The 8,747-nt window shown below is 34.0% G+C and overlaps 1 long non-coding RNA gene across 1 annotated transcript in view; it reads left to right on the top strand.

Annotated features, from left to right (window-relative positions):
- Positions 1–8,747, top strand: part of LOC109025945 (uncharacterized) — a 58,412-nt gene that overhangs the window by 19,100 nt on the left and 30,565 nt on the right. The window lies entirely within an intron of this gene.

The raw sequence follows: 8,747 nt of genomic DNA on the forward strand, positions 1-8,747 counted from the left end.
ATCTTCTCATGGTAATTGTCTGGATTCAGTTTTTTTTTTTTTTTGAGATTGAAAAATGGTGATTTTTCTAATTCTATAGTTTTATTTTCTATTTTTTAGCTGGATTTCGATAGAAAAATCTTTCACCAACTTTTTAGTTACTCTGAATAATAATTGGTGCAGAAAAAGTATAACAAATTTCTCTTTCTTTTCCTATATCTATCATTTTTTAGAGTAGTAAGTTGGTATCTCAGCAATCATCAATGGTAATAAATAGTTTTTAAAAGAGCTTTTATACTCCGGTCACTGTGGCTCACACCTGTAATCCCAGCATGTTGGGAGGCCCAGGCGGGTGGGTCACCTGAGCTCAGGAGTTCGAGACCAGCCTGGCCAACATGGCAAAACCCCGTCTCCACTAAAAATACAAAAATTAGCCAGGGATGGTGGTGGATGCCTGTAATCCCAGCTACTCAGGAGGCTGAGGCAGGAGAATCACTTGAACTCGGGAGGCGATGGTTGCAGTGAGCCAAGATCGCACCATTGCACTCCAGCCTGGGCGACAAGAGTGAAACTTCGTCTCAATAAATAAATAAATAAATATAAAAAAGCTTCTATAGAAAAAAATTAAACCTGAATAAAAGTTGAAAGAATGGTATAATGAACACTTACATGCTATTCACATTCTAGGTACACCAATTGGTAGCACTGTCACATTTGTACCTCCTCCTCCATTGGCCTTTGAGCACTTCCATGTTTTCTGGCACCACAAGATATTCCAAACTCACCTTGTACTTTACATATCTTGGAGGATTCAAGCATTTCTTTAAGGAGCCTTCGATTTTTTAAGAGGGATTTTAAAACCAGAATTAGTGTGTGCATATTTGTGTGTATGTGTGTGTGTATATATATATGTACATACACACTTACATATTTATACACACACAACTACAGACATATATTCATGTATATGTATGTACACAAATACATATATTCATGAATATGCATTTATATTAATATCACCTATTCAAATCTGCGTAGCACTTACTCTCACCTTTTTTATTCATGTATGTTTCTCCCTTCTCCCTTCCTAACAAACTCAATATATTTACTTATTTGTTCTCTCCTTCACCACACATGAAGGAGGAATTTCAGAATTAGTATACAAATAATACTAGTAAAAACCAAACCTATCTTTATGAACTGACATTTTTTTTTCATTGCTACATAGTTCCCCATTTTGTGAACGCATCTCGATTCATTCAATCAGTATCCTATGGATGGCGATTTTGATTGCTTCTCAGTTTTCACAATGGATGATCAATACCTGCAAAGAATAACCTTGTGCATATGTAGTTTTGAATGTTTGGATGTGCATTTTTAGGGTGAATTTCTAGAACTGAGGCTGCTGAGTAGTTTTGGCAGACACTGTCAAATTCCCCTCCCTGAGCAGTTATTACATTTTGCATGGTCGTCTTCACTGTTTGGAAGGCTCTAGGTACTCACAGGCTAGTCAACAGAAAGTATTGTTAGGTTTTCGAGTTAGAACTACTATCTCATTGTAGTTTTATTTCGTTTTATTTATATAGGGTTTACATATTTAAATTTATTTATTAAGGCATAGTTTAGTTATCTATCGTGAAGTGCACAGGTCTTAAGTGTTAATTTTGTTGCCTTTTGATAAATATGTGGGGTTGCCTAGGTTATCCACACCCCAATCAAGAAATAGAACATTTCCATCACTCCAGAAAATTCTTTTATTCTCATTTCTACTCAGTTTCACACTTCCTTCTCCCAGAGGCAACCATTAAACTATTCTACCACCATTGCTTAGTCTGTCCTGTTCTTAAACTTTATATATACAATCTTTTCTACCCAGTCTTCTATTGATGGACATTTGGGTTGTTTCTATTTTTTTGGCTGTTATGAAGGCCACTGAGAACATTCTTATTCAAATCATTTAATGACTATGTATTCTTCAGTTTTGTTGATGTAACTTGATTTATTCAACCGGTATCTTATAGATGGCAATTTAGGATGTTTATATAATTCTATTGGTTTATATATACAGGATAGGTGTATGTTTAACTGTATAAGAAATTGCCAATTTTCTTAAGCAGTGGTCCAATTTTATACCATTACCAGAAGTATATAAGACTTCCAGTTATTCTACATTCTTGACATCATTTAGTCTGCTGCCTTATGCTGATTTGATATAAGTATATAATGCATTAATTCCATTTACTGACGCTTTTTAATGAGGAATAGGTGTTGATTTTTGTCAGAGGTCTATGCAGTATGTGTGAAGTTAATGATAAAAAGTTTCTGTTTAGATCTCTTAATATGATAGATTACATTAATAGATTTTCTAATATTGAAACACCCTTGACAATTTTAGAATACATTACATTTGGTCATAGTGGATTATTAAAAATTTTAATATGTTATTAAATTCTTTTTTCTGAATTTTAAAAGATTTTAAAATCAATATTCATAAGTGAAATTAATCCATTTATCTTTATCAAGTTTAGGCATCAACGTTATACTCAGTTCATAAAAAGAGTTAGAACTTTTTTTTGTTCTGGCCTCTGGAACAATTTATATAGCATAATTATCCATTCTTTAAGAGTTTGGTAGAGGTTACATGGGAAGCCATCTGGACCTGGTCCCTATTTATGAGGTAGCTCTTTGGTACTTTTCTCCATTTCTTCTATGTAAATTGGTTTATTTTTTACTTTCCACTGGTATCAATTTTTAAAAATTACATTTTGTAAAAAATTTTACCCATTTCTTCTAGGTTTTCAAATACATTTGTTCAGCATTTTCAATAGTCAATTTTTTTTTATTTTTTCTGTTTCAGTGGTTGTTTCCCAATTCATTTTATTTTAAGTATTGTTGGTGTCTTTTTTTCTTGCTTAGGTTGACTAGTAATTTTCTCTTTTATTGTTTCTCTTCAGAGAATTATTTTGATTTATTAGTGCTATTGTTTTTGTTTTGTTTTCTACCTGTTTTTTTTACTTTTATTATTTCCTTCTGAGAGTTTTAAAAATCATAAATAGGTTTTTAATTTCCACAAATGTGTTTGCTTCATTGATTAAGACAATCATATAATTTTATCCTTTTTATTTCTGTTAATTACATCACTTGTTTTGCAAATTACAAATTAGCCCAGAATTTCTAGAATACACCTTGTTTGTCCTTACTGTATTATTTCTTTTATATATTGCTGGATTTGATTCTTTGATGTTTATATAGGATTTTTCATCTATCCTCATGAGTTAGATTGGTCTGTTGTTTTTCTTTCTTGTAAAATCTGTCAGATTTTTGTATTAAGGTTATCCTGGTTTTATAAATTGAGAAGTATTCCCTTTCTTCCTCCCATGTCTTGAAGAGTTTATGTAATATTGGTATATTTTCTTCCTAAAATGTTTAAAAGAATTCACCTGGAAAGCCATCTGGTCCTGGAGCTCTTTTTGCAGAGAGATTTTTAAAATAACAGATAAAATTTCCATAATAGATAGAGGACTATTAAAATTTTTCTATTTTTTAATCTGATTTCAGTAACATTTTTAAAATAATTTTTTTATTTCATCTAACTGTCAAATTTATCAGGCATATAATTGGTATGTAATATATTTTTATTACCCTTTTATTGTCTATAAAATTTTTAGAGAAGCCACCTTTGTTATGTAGTGATATTTTTCTTCTTTTTTTCTTGACTAGTCTTGCTAATAATTTATTAATTTTGTTAATCTATTCAAATAACTAACTTATAGTTTTTATTTTTATGATAGATTTTCCCTACTTTATTATTTTCTCCTCTTTTTTATTTTCTTTCTTTTACTTTCTGAGATTTGCTGTCCCTTTTCTCCAGCCTTTTGAGGTAGAAGTTTTGCTATTGATTTTCAAAGTTCTTTCTTTCTTACCATTGCATGTAAAGCAATACTTTTCCTTTAAAAACTGCATAAGTTTGAATTTTATTGCATCTTCATTAGCATAGAGTACAAAAGTATTTTTTTACATTTTCTTTATGATTTATTCTTTGACTCATGGGTTATTTAGAAGTGATTGTCTAATTTTTTTTATTTTTTTTATTTATTTTTTTATATCTTTTTTTATTTTTTTACATTTTTTTTTATTATACTTTAAGTTTTAGGGTACATGTGCAAATTGTGCAGGTTAGTTACATATGTATACATGTGCCATTCTGGTGCACTGCACCCACTAACTCGTCATCTAGCATTAGGTAATTGTCTAATTTTAAGCAGTTGTGAATTTTAAGATATCTTCTGTCATTGAGTTCTAGCTTAATCCCATGGTGGTTAGAGAGCATAGTCTGAATGATTTCAGTCTTTGAAATTTGTTGAAATTTTTAAATCCAGCATAAAGTCAATCTTGGTAAATATTATTTGTGCACATTGAAAAAATATTCATTTTGTTGTTATTGGGTATGATATTTATAAATATTGTTTATCTTGTTGATAGTGTTTATTGAATCTTACAGACTTTTCCGTTTTCTCTGTCAGCTATTAAACAAGTTGTTTAAGTGTTCCACTATAATTACAGATTTGTCAGCTTTAAAAAATTCAGCCATTTTAAACCTCGTCTATTTTTAAAACTATGTTATTTGTTACATAAATATTTAGAATGATTATATATTACTGGTGAATTGATTCTTCTATCATTTTTAAATGCTCCTCTTCATCTGTAGAATGCTAGTTTTTAAAAAGTCTACTTTCTGATATTAATACATCCACATAAGCTTTCTTGTGTTAGTATTTGCATGTCATAAATTTTAGAATCTTTTTATTTTAATTAATCTTAATTTTAATAAAGACACAAAAGGATTTTTATGTCTTTATATATATAATATATTTCTTGTAATTGTTGGTTGAATGTTTGTACTCAGGTGATGACCTTTGTCTTCAATTTGAATATTTAATCCACTTATGTTTAGTTTACAACAAAATATGTTGAGTTTTATTATATTTTGCATTATGTCTGCCACCTTGCTCTGGTTTCTGTTTGAACTGCAGTTGATCCTCATTATTTACAGATATCATATTTGCAAACTCACCTACTCACTAAAATTTATTTTTAACCCCAAATCAATACTCAGAGCACTTTCATGTTTATTCACAGGCAGGTACAGAGTGGTGAAAAACTTAAGTCCCCCAATGCACACAATCCCAGCTGAGTTAGAAAAAAGGTGACACTCTGCCTTATTGTTTCAGCTCTCAGACAATAAACAAGTGTCCTTTGAGCAGTCAGTTCAGTACCACTTTTTCACATTTTTGTACTTTCTTTGGTGATTTCTGTCTTTAAAAATGGCTCCTGGCTGGTTGCTGTGACTTTTGCCTGTAATCCCAGCACTTTGGAAGGTTGAGGCAGGCAGATCACTTGAACCCAGGAGTTTGAGACCAGCCAGGGCAACATGGGGAAATACAAAAAATACAAAAGTTAGCCGGGCATGGTGGTGCACGCCTGTAGTCCCAGCTACTTGAGAGGCTGAGGTGGGAGGAACGCTCGGGCACAGAAAGTTAAGGCTGCAGTGAGCCATGATTACACCACTGTACTCCAGCCTGGGTAACAGAGCAAGACCCTGTCTCAAGAAAAAAAATAAAGAGGCTCCCAAATGTAGTGCTGAAGTGCTGTCCAGTGTCTGTAAGTTCAAGAAGCAGCTGAATTTGTGGATTCATGAGATGACTACTAATTTATAAAAGCATAATGGACAGCACTGCTGTAAGGTTGAAAGCTAAATAACTGCATAGTCACATTACCCAAGGTCAAGAAAATGTTAAACCCTTTGTAGGTAGTGCTGGCTTGTACATTTCAAAAGGTGATACAGCATGAAAAGTGTTAAACTTGCAGGTAAATGAGGGAGCTTCTGCAGATCAGGAGGCTGCAGAAGAATTTTTAAAATACCTGTTAAGTGCTACGTGGGGAAAGGTTATGTGGAAGAGCAGGTTTTCTTTTCTTTTTTTTTTTTTAGTGAAAAATCTCTAATTCTTTATTTGAAACAATGCAATCAAAAGAATAAAAACACTCAGACTCTAGAACATAAAAGTAAAAAACCTGCAAAATTTGCAATAGAGAAAGTAAAAGGGTAACAGACCAGCAAATAGTGTATACTCAGTCTCAGCAGAAAGGGAATAATTGCAATTTAAAACTCTTGAGTATTCCTAATTTGACCTATCAAATAATATTTTTTTCATGTGATTATGACAAATAATCCAAGCATGCTGACCAACAGCCTGCAATGAGCAGGTCACCCCACAGCACAAAAACTATGTAGCAAAAATGTTAACACTGGAAAGGTTGAGGGGCTATTCTGTCCAGAATATGTCCAACCTCAACGCATATATGATTCAATTGGGGATCTTGTTCAAATGTAGATTCTGATATGGGGCCTCTAGGATGGGTCCACACATTCTGCATTTTGTAACTGTTTCCCTGTGGATATTGATGCTATCTGACCTGCTGTGTGGTCCACTCTTTGAGGATCAAGGCTGTGGTCCCATATTAGACTCACATGGATATACTTTGAGGACATCTCCAGCAAGAATCCTATAATGTTTTATATTCAAAAATATATTTTGAATATTTTTGAATATATCTACCTCCTCATTTTCTATTAACAAAATATTATATGTTCATTCAACTTGATTCCTTTACTCCTTCATGCTCATTATTTAATCGTTGTCTATAATTAAGGATATAAAATGCTATAAAAGTTTTATGCTGAATATTCTTCAATAATTCTATTTTTTTTTTTGAGACAGAGTTTCTCTCTTGTCGCCCAGGCTGGAGTGCAATGGGGTGATCTCAGCTCACTGCAACATCTGCCTCCCAGGTTCAAGCGATTCTCCTGCCTCAGCCTCCTGAGTAGCTGGGATTACAGGTGCCCACTACCACGCCCAACTAATTTTTGTATTTTCAGTGGAGACAGGGTTTCACCATGTTGGCCAGGCTGTTCTTGAACTCCTGACCTCAAATTATCCACCCACCTCAACCTCCTAAAGTGTTGGGATTACAGGCGTGAGCTACTGCGCCTGGCCTCTTCAATAATTCTTTGTTGGATAATTTACTTTTATTCCATTCTTAGGGAGTCCAAGGTTCCGGAAACCTGCTTGAACTTAAATCAGGCCAACACATCCCCATACTACAAACATAACAGAAAAGTGAGCCCTGGGTATTTCAACTCTGACTGTGGAAATATGCCCTTTAATTTTAATTGTCTGTATAATATTTATTCTTTCCCTTATTCTTACAATAGAATCCTGAATTTTCTATGGGACCCAATATATCCAGCTGAGAGACATTTCCCAGTCTCCCTTGTAGCCAGGATGGGTCATGGGACACATTTTTGGCCAACAAGATATAATTGAAAATCTGCTGGGTATTTTTTGGGAATGTTTTGCTTTCTCTAAATTGGTACATCGCCTTCCTGATTGTCAATTCTCCTTGCCTACATTTCTTCTTCTTGTTTTTGTCTTTAGCTTCTTTTCCTGTTTCTCTTTCTTCTCCTTCTCCTTTTCCTTTTGTGTCTTACCTGGAAAGTAGGTAAGAGGTGAAGATGGAGCAGCCACACTTCAATCTGGAGTTACCATGGGAGGAAAGCCATTTGTTAGTGATGGCAGAGCAGAAAGAAAAAGACCACGAGCTATCCCTGACATGTTTACCTTTGATATTCTTTCCTCTGGACTTCCGATTTTGTGAAACATATAACCCTTTTATTAGTTTAGTCTCTGTGGTTGGGTTTATATTACACGCAGTCAAACATAACACGTAACTGATATATTTAACTTAATTTCTACACTTGAATGACTCCTCACTCACTTCCTTAGCTTCCTTTTTCCATGACATCCCTTCGTTTTCCTCTTGAACTTCCGGAAGGACTTATCTTTTCTGTTTTTGACCCTTGGCGCTCTTTTGGGCTTGACTCACGTTCAGTGTCTTATGCTTTCCCTTCCATTTACCTCCGCTGTGTACCAGTTTTCTTAGTGCACCACCTCCTTTCCTTTGTATGAGCGCACCCTTTTCTGAAGGCTGATGCCTCACTGTGTGTGTCCTGAGATGTTCTCAAGGTTTTGACTTTGGTTTCATGAAAACACACACACACACGCACACATACAACCACACGCATGTACGCATACATGCACACAGAGGTATATATTCAGTTTCCAAATCAAATTTTAGTTATAAATGGGACATTTTAGGTCACCTGTGGATAATTGGTGTAGGAGTGGTAAAGACAACACTTTGCATAAAAGAAAACATAGTGAACATCTGAAAGTTGCCTTGAGCTCCTTCAGTGAAAACTATGAAAAATACTATACTTTGATCTTACCAATTGAATACTTTAACAATCAACATAGCCATCTTCTACCTAAAAAATAAGAAAATAAACAAACAAAAACCCTATGTGTGAATATGCTTTTGTGGCCTGTGAGCCGCCCTCACTGAGACGTTTTGGAGGAAGATATGATGGTTTTGGTTCTGGAGAAGCTGACAGACATAATTTTGACACATACAGCGGTACCTTCTGCCCCGAGCTGCTCCGTGACAATCATTTTAGGATGAATACTTCAGGACGCTATTTTTACTGAAACCTCGTTGTAAGGCAAAAAAACAGTTATAATCAAAGACTTCTTTAAGAAATGATGGTGACTGGACAATTTTAACTTTATATTTTCACATGACGAACTTAGTTACAGAGAGCTTATATTACCTGCTCAGGATCCTACAGCTAGCAGTAACCTTAGACAATT

This window comes from Gorilla gorilla, chromosome 11 (genome assembly GCF_029281585.2).
Source record: "Gorilla gorilla gorilla isolate KB3781 chromosome 11, NHGRI_mGorGor1-v2.1_pri, whole genome shotgun sequence".
In the NCBI taxonomy this organism is placed as follows: domain Eukaryota; kingdom Metazoa; phylum Chordata; class Mammalia; order Primates; family Hominidae; genus Gorilla; species Gorilla gorilla.